General features: G+C 38.3%; 1 pseudogene; it reads left to right on the forward strand.

Annotated features, from left to right (window-relative positions):
• The first annotated feature begins 7,578 nt into the window (after positions 1–7,578).
• On the forward strand, positions 7,579–8,426 carry LOC118834147 (annotated as a pseudogene).
• The last annotated feature ends 4,119 nt before the right edge of the window (positions 8,427–12,545 follow it).

The raw sequence follows: 12,545 nt of genomic DNA on the forward strand, positions 1-12,545 counted from the left end.
GGTCACACCAACGGCTCTTGGTAGTGATAACCATCACACAGGGCAAGTGTTCACATGGTGGTCAGAAGAAGTGATACAAAGACACTCTCAAGGGCTCTCTTAAGAACTTTGGAATTGATTGCGTGACATGGGAGACACTGGCACAGGACTGCCAGCATGGCATGCCCACATCAGAGAAGGTCCTGTGCTCTATGAGCAAAGCAGAATTGCAGTAGCTCAAAAGAGACACAAGATGTGCACATTTAGAGAATCCACCCCAAAAGTTCACCTGGAGGATTTGTGCCTGACCTTTGGTAGAGTATTCTGAGTTCATATGGGTCTGATCAGGCACAGTCAAACACACTATGTACTTGACTCTAGCATAGTCATGTCATTTTGATTCTCTTTGAGAATGAAGGGCCACAACTAACCAACCAACCAGGCAAGTTTTGTTTATGGGATAGAAAGTCCCAGACCAGGCCGTGGGTGGGGCTGTTATGTTATCTCATTCCTCAGCCAGTTTCTGGAAACAGTTTTTCTATGTGAGCTAAAACTAAGAGCTGGGAATTTTAAACAGAGAAGGGAACATTACAAATTAATATTAATAATCAAATGATGCAGCATTACCATTAATTTTCCTCAGAATGTTGAGTATGTGAAGAAGTGTGTCCTGAGTTAAAATGAAAATGGCAAATTGGAAGCAGATTAAGGAGTATTTGGAGCACTAGGCTAATGAGCTCATTTTAAAAAAAAATCCTGCTGGAAATAGGGAGCTATGGAATATTTTTGAAGTGGGGAGTAACATGGCCAGACCTTAGTAATACTTTTGCAGCTCACTTTTGCAGCTGTGTGAAGGATAATCTGGAGAGGGGAAAGACTGAAGGTAGGCAGACAGATTAGGAGGCGGTTTATTGCAGTTTTCCAAGAAAGAGTTGATTATTAGTGCCTGAAGTAGTGTGGTGGCTGTGCAAAGGGAGATGAATGGAAGGGTCCAAGAGGTAGGTCTAAAGTAGGATCAAAAGGACTTTGAAAATACGTGTACAGTTATCTTTTCCACATCTTGACTTTTCCCATTGCAGTTCTGATATATTGTGGGTCGACATAAGAAATTAAATGGGAATCTTTGGGGAGTTTTGCGGAAGCCACAGATGACATGCCAAGGCCAGCAGATAACACAGAAAATATTTAGAAACTCAAAAAATATATAAAATATATGGATAGTATTGTATAATACCAACATTTTTTATCTTTTAATACCATAATTCAGACTTCTTCTTTGGTATGAAGAGAGGGCCAACAAATTTTAGATGGATTTGCTGGATTTCAGGGCCACCAACCTCTAACCCCTCATGCTGTGGAAGGGATAACTGTATATGTGGGTGGAGGGAAGCACAAAATCTGGTTGCTGCCAAAACCAGAATTGGAGAGGTTAAACAAGCAGATTGGTTTTAGGAGGGAGTGATGAAAGCTTCAATTTTTGTAATTTGAAGTATGGAAAAGATATCCAGGTGAAGTTGTACATGAGGCAATTAGAAACCCAGGATGGAGCTGAAGGGGTGGGGGTGGGGAAGTGGGGGTGGGAGAGTAGGGCTGGGTGGATAGATTTGGGAATCATCTGAATTGAGGTGATAATTGAAGCCAGAGGAACAGAGGAACTTACCCTTAGAGAGAATCTAGTCTAAAGAGCAAAGAAAAGGTATACTGGTCATAGAGCCTTAGGAGGATACTCACCCATACTTAGAAGACTGAAGATGAACTAACAAAGGAGATGAGATACACTCAAATAGGTAGAAGCAGAACCAGAAGATGATGCTGACCCAGGAGGCAGCAGGGGTGAAGATGAAGCAGGTTAGCAGTGCCAAATACTGGAAAGACGTGAAGGAGGCTGAGGTCAATGCATCTGGTGAGGTACATAGATCATTGGGGATATTGGAGAGAATAGTGGAAAGGATGGAAACCAGATTTTAAGAATTAATAACCCACTCTGTAATAAAAAAGTGGAGGATGGTTTACATTAGTCAAGGAATTTCTTCATAGGGAATTTCTTAGGTCAATGAATCAAAGATCCAATAAAAACAAATAAAATCCAAACAACACTCTCTAATTATTTGTGTTCATAGTGTAGCTTTCTATTGCAATGTAAGCTCTTTGAAGACCAAGACATTTGGTCTTTTTATCTTGGTACCCTAGCACCTAGAATATTTAATAAATGTTAATAGAATTAGCTTGAATTACCAAGCATAATTGGGGTTGAACAGAGGATACACAAATCTGCCCTTTTGATTCTGGCCATGTGATTCAACAGGGAGACTGGAGAGGCTGTCAGGTGCTGAAGCAGCTAGGACACTGAGTCTAAAGTCAGGGAGACCCAAGTTCTAATCTAGCCTCAGGTACCTACTAACTGTGTGACTCTGGGCAAGCAACTTCATCACTTTCTGTCTCAGTTTCCTCAAGTGTAAAATGGAAACAATAATAGAACTTATTTCCCATGGTTGCTGTGAAGGTCAAGTGAAATAATATGTGTAAAGCACTTAACATGATGCCTAGCCCATAGTACACACTTAATAAATGCTTATTGACTGACTGGCATCCATTTCCTTTGTTGTTGTTAAGTCTTTTCCTACTCTTCATGGCCCCATTTGTGCTTTTCTTGGAAAAGATATCATAGTGGTTTGTCATATCCTTCTCCATCTCACTTTACAGATGAGGAACTGAGGCAAACAGGCCTAAGTGACTTGCCCAATGTCATACAGCTAATAAATGTCTAAGGCCAGAGTTGAACTCCTGAAGAGGGGTCTTCCTGACTCCAGATACAGTACTCTATCCACTGTGCCACCTAGCTGCCCACCCATTTCTACATGTGTCCTTTTATACTGTTAAAGATTTCATCTGACTCATCTAATCTCGGTTCTAATAAACAAATACGTTTGGCCTCTCTGCTCCCACAGGGGCACAGGACAACTCTGGATTCCGACTCTATGGCACTTTTAAAAAGAGTTTTCTCTCTCTAACTGAGGAATATTATTATGAACCATTCATATGCTTCATAACTAAACTTCTGAGGTCAGCATTACTACAAATGGAACCCTTTCAAATGGTCCCCATCAGATCATAAGCTTTACTTTTCTCAACCCTTAACGTTACACTTGATTTCTCCAATATATATCATGATATTCAGGTCTTTTACCATCCTAGTTGCCATCCTCTGGGTATTGTCCAGCATTTTAGTGTATGTTCTAAATTATGACAACAGAATGGAGCCCAATACTCCAGATGTAGACTTATCAGGACAAGTACAGAGGGATTGTCAACAAAATTCCAGTGTACTATGTTGAACACATTGATTCATTGTTGAGTGTGCTTAGATGCTGTGATGTTAGGAACTACAACCTTTATTTATGAATGGCATGGGAACCTCCTAAGAGTAATGTTAGAACTAATAGAGCTTTCTTAGGTGTATATGGGGTAGACATTTACCAGTGTGCTCTGGCAGGATGGCTGCCATTTGAGCCTCAAACCTCAAAATATCTTTCCTGCACAAAACCAGGAAAACTACCTCCATTAGAGATTCTGCAGGTTACAAGTGATGGAGAAGACTGGATTTTTTTTTTCATTAGGAGAGTATAATAAATAAGGCTACCGCAAGGAGGGATAGTCAGAATCTTAGAATCAGAAGGAAACTTGGAAGTCATCAGGCCCAATCTATATCTAAACAGAAACATTCTCTAAAGTGTCACTGATCATTCAGCTTCCACTTGGCATTATCCAATTGATGGGCAACTTACAACCTGCTGAGATAGCCCACTGCACTTCTGGCTAATTGTTTAAAAAAAAAGCAAAGTTAAATTTCATAATCTCTGCAAGTATATGGAAATAGCTCCAAATTAGTTAGATATGAGTCCATTCCCTTTGTCTTTTCAGTCTGTTTTCCCATGACTAGATCTAATATTCCAGACAAACAAAATACATTCCTCACTGTATTCTAATCACAACACAAAATTTCCCACCTCCACATCTTTGCTAATGTTTCCTATTGCCTGGAATGCTTTCCTCTCCTCCCTCTTCCTTTTGATTTTTTTTCTTCTAGCCATATAGCTACCTATCCCATGAAGTCTTCCCTGATTCTCCTTCCTCCTACCTCAAAACTAGAAGTAATCTCTCTTAATCTCTCATAGCACTTTTTTCTATTTGTTCTTCTGCACACTACTATATGTTCATCAAAATACACGCATACAATTTTCTCTTCCATGTCATGGGGGTTAAAGGCTGGCACCCCAAATCTACCTAAAATTTTTTTGGCCCTCCCTTCATACCAGAGAAGTAGTATGAATTATTATGGCATTAAATTATAAAATATATTAATATTATACAATACCATACTTACATTTTATGCATTTCTCAGTTTCTAAAGTTTTTCTGTATCATCTGCTGGCCTTCATATGTCATCTGCAGTTTCTGCAAAACTTTCCCCAAATTCCCATTTAATTTTTTTATGCTGATCCACAATATATCGAAACTACTATGGGGAAAGTCACGATGTGGAAGGGGTAACTGTATTGATTTAATACATCAAACGCTTTCCCCTAAAACTCCCTGACATTGTTCATTCTCTGGAAAAGTTAGAGAAATTAGCAATTATTAACAGAGAGGGGGGATGTATCCTTTAAACTTTGGCAGGATGATGCTATTACTATTCTATTTGACTAGAGTCTCCTATTTAGTCTTTTATTTGTACTGCTACATTCATCACATTTATTATTCTTTTGGATCTGCCTTCTTCACTTGTCACCATTTCATGCAAATTTTCCCATGAAGAATTCTGATTTTTCATATTCAATCTTTTTTGTGACACAGTAATATTCTGCCACCTTTGTGAATCATATTTTGTTTAGCCACTTCCCAATTACTGGTCACATATTTTATTTCCAGCTTTTTGTTATCACAAATAATGTAGCTATGAGCATGGGCATATGTTTGGACATATGGGTCTTTTCTTGCTGTTAATAACCATCCTGGAGTACAGTCCCAGTTGGGGATCACTGGGTCACAGTGTAGGAACTTAGTAACTTTTCTTATATAATGCCAAATTGCTTTCCAGAGTAGCTGAATTAAGTTTGTAGTTCTACCATCAATAAATTAGAATGCTTCTTTTTTCATAGCACCCCAATGATGTTTTCCTCAATATTTCTAGATTTAAATGTATATGGAAGTAGTTCAGGCTTGTGGCAATTGGCATTTTGCTGATTATTGGTGATTTGTAATATGATTTCAAATAATTGTCAATGGTTTGTTTTGAAAACTATTTGTGTTTTTGGACTACTTGACTAATGGAGAGTGGCTTTTGACCTTATATTTCCATCAATTTCCCATCCATTTTCAATATCAGATGTCTATAAGAATTGTTTAATGCAAAAATACTTGCCAATGAATTTCATTTCTTCAAATTTTTCCCTTATCCCAGTTGTGACTTTCAATATATCTTGCACTTATTAAGTTAATGTTTAGAGTTAACATATAAGTAGAATTAGTGTGAAGTAGTGTGTTTTTCCCTATTCAATTATACCTTCCCTTTGCATTAAGCATTATTTTCTCTCTTCAGTTGTCTTTTATGCAACTGTAGGTGGCCTGGACCCAGACGCTGTGCTACTCTCTGGCCTTCTTTGTGTAATGCTACTGTATAAGACATCCTCTTCCTTTCCTACTAGTATTCAAATCAACACTACCAAAATACTTCTGATGGTTACTACTCTCCTTTATGTGTTACCTTCCCCTATTAAAATGTAAGATCCTTGAGGAACTGGGGGAGGGGTGGGGACTGTGTAGCTTGCTATCATTTGCATCCCTAGTGCTTAATAGTTTCCGCATAATGAGCTCTTAATAAATGCCTGTCCATATGATTCCTCTACCTTTTGAGTTAAGCATTGTCCCCTTCCTTTGGTTGTCTTGCATGCAAATATTCCTGCTAGAGGATTTTATTGTGGTCAGGCTACTACATTTTAGAAAGGAAATTGACAGACTGTAAGGAATTTAGAGGAAGCCAACCAAAATAGTAAGGGGAATGGAAACCATAAAACCCTAGGTACTTGTGCCTTTATCTGAAAGGTTACTTTTTATGTCTTATATTTGATATATACCTTTTTATAAATAATTTTATTGCTATTTTGCTTTTACATTCCCTAAGGATCCCCTTTTCATATGTGTACTGTTTTCCCATTTAGAACGCGGGCTCCCTGAAGGAAAGAACCATTTTTGTTTTGTCTTTGTATCTCCAGTGCCTAGCACTTAATAGGTGCTTTAAAATGTTTATTGATTGATTTATTGATGAGGATTCATGGAAGGATCTGCAGACAGCTAAGTCAGAAAAAGAGAAGACTTAGGAGGACAACACAGATTATCTGCATGGATTTGAAGGACTACTATATAGAAAAGGCATTCAACTTGTTCTTAGCTCCAGAGAGAGGATTGAGAGCTATTGATGGAAGCTACAAAGAGGCAAAAGTTGATTCAATGGAATGAAAATCTTCCTAATAATTAGAGCTCCCAAAAGTAGAATGGGCAGCTTTAAAGTATAGTGAGTTTCTCTTCCCTAGAGATCTTCCAGTGGAGACTGTCCTTTTCAGGCACAGGTTAGGCTAAGTGATCTCTAATATCCCTTTCAACCAGGGTTTGGGAACCTGCAGCCTTGGGGCCACATGTGGGCCTCTAGGTCTTTAAGTGTGGCCCTTTGATTGAATCCAAATTTCAGAGAAATTCAGGCAAATGGTCACACTTGAGGATCTAATGGACCACATGTGGCTTTCAGGCTGTGGGTTCCCCACCCCTACTTTCAACTGTGAGAATTATTATGATTCTTTGAATGACAGTCCAGGTCTTTATATCTTTACAGTCTAGTAGAGGAGATAAAAACTAGCTGGGTGGTACAATGGATAGAGATAGTGTCAGGCCTGGAGCTGGTAAGACTCATTTCCATAAGCTTCAGCCACTTATTAGCTGTGTAACTCTGGTCAAGTCACTTCATCCCATTTGCCTCAGTTTCTTCATCTGTAAAATGATCTGGAGAAGGAAATGGTAAGGCACTCCAGTATCTTTGCCAAGAAAACCCCAAATGGGGTCACAAAGAGTTAGATGCAACTGGAAAACAACTCAACAGTGATTGACTGTTTTGTGAAGAACCCTGTATGCTGGGTTATTAACAACGTTACTAAAAGAATCATGTGTTCCTTCTTTAGTTAAGTTACTCGCTGGGTCTGGTTCTGTGTGTGTCCCTGTGAAAAGAAATCTTTGTTTGGGCTGATGCTGATTAATAAAGCAAACTCAGGAAAAATAAGACAAAAGGGAATTTATTGTAGCATACCAAGGCAGAAGTATTGGGTATAGCAGGCCCCAACTCAAATTACTTTTATAGAGAAGAATAAATAACTACAATATAAGGGCAAGACAGTCCTAATTGGTATGAATTTCAAAGAGGTGAAATGCCACTTCAGCCCCTCCCCTGTTAGGGAGATAGGATTAGCAATAAGGAGATATAATTAGTGTGCCTATAGACCAGCCTCTCCTGCTGGCTGGCTTCAGGGAGCCAAAGTCAAGGAAGGTTAAAACATGGGGTCGCTTCAGAATGACTCTGCATTACTGACTGATTTTACTCACCCAGCTCCCCCACTAAGAACCCAAACCCATCCTAGGCTAGTCTTTACCATGCTGGTCATCATTTGGCTGGCAGGAATTGTAGTCCTTGCGATTTGCCTATGGCTCAGATTTGACTGTCAGACAAAGAGTATATTTCAGTAAGAAGACAACAGTTCCAGTTTCTGTACTGGTATTTACATCTTGATTGGGGCTGGTGTCCTCATGATATTGGTAGGTTTTCTAGATGCTTTGGGACCATGCAGGAGTCACAGCACATGGTGGACTTGTTCTTGCCTTTGTCTTGGTGATTTCTGTCATCAAAATAGCTGCTACCATCTGCATCTATTCCCACAAAGATAAGGTGATTCATGAGGTCCAGGGATTTTATAGGGAAATGTATAACAAGATGAGGACCAATGAAGGTTGGTCCCTATAAGGACACCCTCAAAGCCATACACCATGCACTAGATTATTGTGATTGGGCTTGCCTTTGCATCAGTTGATCACTCATACCTTCCCTAACAAGGACATTACCTCATTTACTAAATGAGATATGTCATTCTGAAGTGACCCCATGTTTTAATCTTCCTTAACTTTGTCTACCTGAAGCCAGCCACCAGGAGAGTCTGGTCTATAGCCACACCAATTTTATCTCCTTAGTGCTATGAAGTCTTGCCCACAAGCTGCTGAGGAAGTCTTCAACAATAAATTCCATATCATCAGAGTTATGGCCACAGGGCTTGCTGTTGTGATGATCTTTGACATGATTTTTCAGTATGATTCTAGGCTGTGCTGTCTGCAGGAATGGAGAAATGGTCTAGGCCTTTGATTTCATTCCCTCGACAGTAAAGTCTGCCATCTAAAATCAGTTTGTTCATGCTTTTGTTTTATTTGCCACCAACTTTAGTAATCATTTCACATTTTTAAATGGATGAAGTTGTTCTATATTTGTTATCTTTTTAATACCTTATTTGGTGTAGATGTTTGTAGTTGAGGGTTATTTTGGTTTGTTTTTTGCTTTTTTGGCCAAAGAAATCCTGCAATGAAAGGTACTATATTCTCTAGATTCTGGTCAAAGATATTGTATATAATCAAAGACCATGTTGGCCTTTAACTTAGATAAAAAATCTTATCTTAGATTTAATTGGTGTATAACTTATTCTGAAGACAATTTCATATGTAATAAAGATTATGGCAATTAAAAAATAAAAGAATAGTCAGTTTCACTTTAAAATTGTTGGAAATCAGGACTACCAGAACTTTGAGACCTTAGTTGCTGAGTACTTAGAAGACTCTTATAAAACAAAGATACGGTTTTACTCTAATGAGAGCCAAATTAATTAATATTGCCATTTAAATATTTGTTAATCACTTATTAGATGCTATATGATGGAGATACCAAGACAAAAATGAAATAGTCTGCCCTGTGGAAGTGTATGTTCTTTATATGAAGTATCTCTGATAAGGTCTGATATGCAAGACAAATAGACAAGTAACAGAAATATGACAAAAGCCATTCTCTACTAGATAAATGGACTACCGATATGAAAAAAATAACTCTCAAAAGAAAAATTACCAACTATTAACCATATGAAAAATGTTTTGTAGTTTTGATAAGGAAAATACTCATCCAAATAATTCACAATTTTGGTCTTATACCCAGCAAGTTGTAAATGATGCCAAAATATTGGGATAGTCAGTGTCAGAGTAGTTGTGGAAAGATGGATTGACTCATGTATTGTTGGAAGCTAAGAACTGGTATAATAATTCTTGAAAGCAAGAATGGAATCTGTGGAATGTGTGAACAAACTGACTATAGCTTTTAACTCAGAGCTTCTGCTAATGATCACTAACACTACTGCCTAAGCATAAACCTAGAGAATGTCAATGAAAAAAGAGAAAGTCCCCATATCTTTCTTTTATAGTAACACTTACTGTATTAACAAAGACCTGGAAACCAAATAGTTGCCTATACTGAAGAATGACTGAACAGGTAGGCATGGCGCATGCACACACACACACACACACACACACACACACACACACACACACACATGCTATTCTAGGAAATGATAAATATGGCAAATACAGAGAAATATAGGAAGACATATGATTTGATATAAAATGAAAAGTAGAAGCAAAAAACAATCTATAAAAGAGTCTGAATACAAAGGCCAACAATGAAACAATCAAAACAGCGAAATTGTTCTCAAAAAAGACAAATAAGAAGGCACCTCCTGTTTCTTTGAAGAGGTGGAAGATTAGGAGTTTGAAACATCACATAAAATGTCAGACTTTTTCTTTAAGTTACTTCGTTTTGGTGAACTTTTTTTCCCATCTTCTTTTTTAAATTCTTTGTTATAAGGGATTGCTTTCTGAGAGAGTGAGGAGGTAGCGGTGCATTAAGAACTGAAAGTAATGTGAAAACAAAAGATATCAATTAAAATGTAAGATTATCTTGGGAATTTTATTTTTGAATAGTTGAAACAAAGAAGATTTCTATTGCTCAGCATGGCATGTGAAAAAAAAAAAAACACTGAAACTGAGTAAGATCTGGAGTTGAATTTCAATGTTAATCTTTACAAATTGCATTACCCTGGGTAAATCACTTCCTTTCTGTGAGTCTCAGGTTCCTCATCTTCAAAACAAGTAATAATAATTGCATCATTTATTTTATCACATGGAAAATTTGCAGTCCTTAAAGTTCTGTAGGAATAGAAGCCATATCTGTAGGATCTTTTGATGGAACCCTCTTTACAGAGTTATAAACTTCTCCATTCTTTCTGTTAAAAAAAATCCTTACATTTTTGGAAAGGGTGAGTGGCATGCCCCCCACTCCCTTCTGTGGTGTTACAGATTCTTTTCATAGGCAAGAAGTGTCTTCTACTCAGACATCCCAAAGCCAGAACATTTCATCAAGATGTTCAAGATGACAGTGACATCTGACAAATCATGACTGTAAGCTTCAGATATCCCTTTGCTAATATGTAAATCTGGCAGGAAGTGTGCACGGCAGTGATGGGTGAGAAGTCCTCACTGCTGCCAATGAGGTATTATGAAATCCAGAAGAGGCAGGATTTTTCCCAGCTCAAAATATCCTCTTAGAAAGACTTTCTGCCATCTGCCTTGTAGGCCAAGAACACCACATCATTGTAGCACACAAGGTCTTTCTTTTTCTTTTCCTTAAACTGAAAACATGATTTCATCATCTTCATAGAATATTAGGGTGTATAAAATGGAATAAATAGAACAGGAAAAAAATGACTTTGGAACCTAGAATGTTAGAGTGGGAAGGAAACTTTGGATGTTAGAAAATATAATATTAGACCTTGAAAAGACCTTAAAACATAGAGTGATAGAAACGAAAGGAAGGAAGGGAAACAACCTCATAAAATGACTATGTATCAGGCACGATGCTTCACAAACATTATTACATTTGATCCTCACAAGAACCCTAGGAGATAGATGCTATAATTATCCCCATTTTACAGTTGAAGAAACCGAGGAATATGATGGTTAAGACTTTGCCAGGGTCAAACATTTAGTAACTTCCTGAGACCAGATCTAAGCTTAAGGGTCACCCAACCCAACATTTTGAAGAGAAAGAAATATGATTTCTGGAAAGGGAGGTTATGTACCCAAAATTACACAGTGAATTAATTCCATTTCAATTCAAGGAGAATTTATTAAACACCTACATGTGTAAGCCCAAATCAATTGTCCCTATATGAAGTAGTACTTTATGCTGCTTCAAGAGTGATAGGTGTAACTGTACCTAAGATGTTATATCTGGTCATGTCACCAAGGACTTCTCCAAGTCCTGAGCTATTAGCTCAAATAATTTTAAATGAATGACAAAGACTAAAATTTTATGTCTTGAGACCTTTTTAGTCCCTCTGTGCAAACATGGCTGTGACCTACTTTGTTCCCATGTCTTTCAGACATTCCTTTTTAGTACCTCCCTTGGTTTTTACCTGTCTCAGTTGCTTTGCAGTTGTGTCCAACTCTTTGTGACAGCATTTGGGATTTTCTTGGCAAAGATACTAGACTGGTTTGCTACTGGAGTGGTTTGCCATTTCCTTCTCCAGCTCATTTTACAAATGAGGAAACTGAGTCAATCAAGGTGGCGTGACTTGCCCAGGATCACATAGCTAATAAGTGTCTGAGGCTAGATTTGAACTCAGGAAGATGAGTCTTCCTGACTCCAAGCCTGGCACTCTATCCATTGGACCACTTAGCTGTCTAGCCCATACTTAAGGGTGTGATTAGTTCCCATTATAATACATAACTCACTTGGTTTATGTTTGCTTTCAGTCTACGTATTCTTTATCTTTCACATCCTCAGTATGTTGCCTCAAAAGGACTACTCTTTCGTATCTTTAACTTTGTCCATGTGGCCAAAAGTCCTGATTAGTGACTCCCTCAGTTGGCCCAATATTTTAAGCAGACCCTGTAAAGCTTCACTTTATCCCTGTTCCCAAGCCCTCTTCTCTATAGCCTTGAAAACCACTCTTCTTCCATTCCATCTTCCTTCCTCCAGTTCTGGACCCATGTTCAAATCAAATTTACCAGTGTTTCTAGAACGAAATAAGGACCTCATTGCCCCACTCACCATTCAATAACTTTCAAAAGCTCCCCACTAGATATCATTCCCCTATGTATACTGTTACCCCCAATTAGAATGTAAGCTCCTTAGAGGCAGACAGCATCTTTGCTTTTGTGTTTGCATCCTCCAACTCTTCATGACCCCATTTGGGGTTTTCTTGGCAAAGTGGTTTGTCACTTCCTTCTCCAGCTCATTTCACATCTGAGGAAACTGAGGCAAACAGGGTTAAGTGACTTGCCCAGGGTCACACAGCTAGCCAGTGTCTAAGACCATGTTTTAACTGATTCCATGACCAGAATTCTATTCACTGCCCCACCTAGCTACCTCTAGCAGG

The sequence above is a fragment of the Trichosurus vulpecula genome, chromosome 1 (assembly GCF_011100635.1).
Source record: "Trichosurus vulpecula isolate mTriVul1 chromosome 1, mTriVul1.pri, whole genome shotgun sequence".
NCBI classification, from domain to species: domain Eukaryota; kingdom Metazoa; phylum Chordata; class Mammalia; order Diprotodontia; family Phalangeridae; genus Trichosurus; species Trichosurus vulpecula.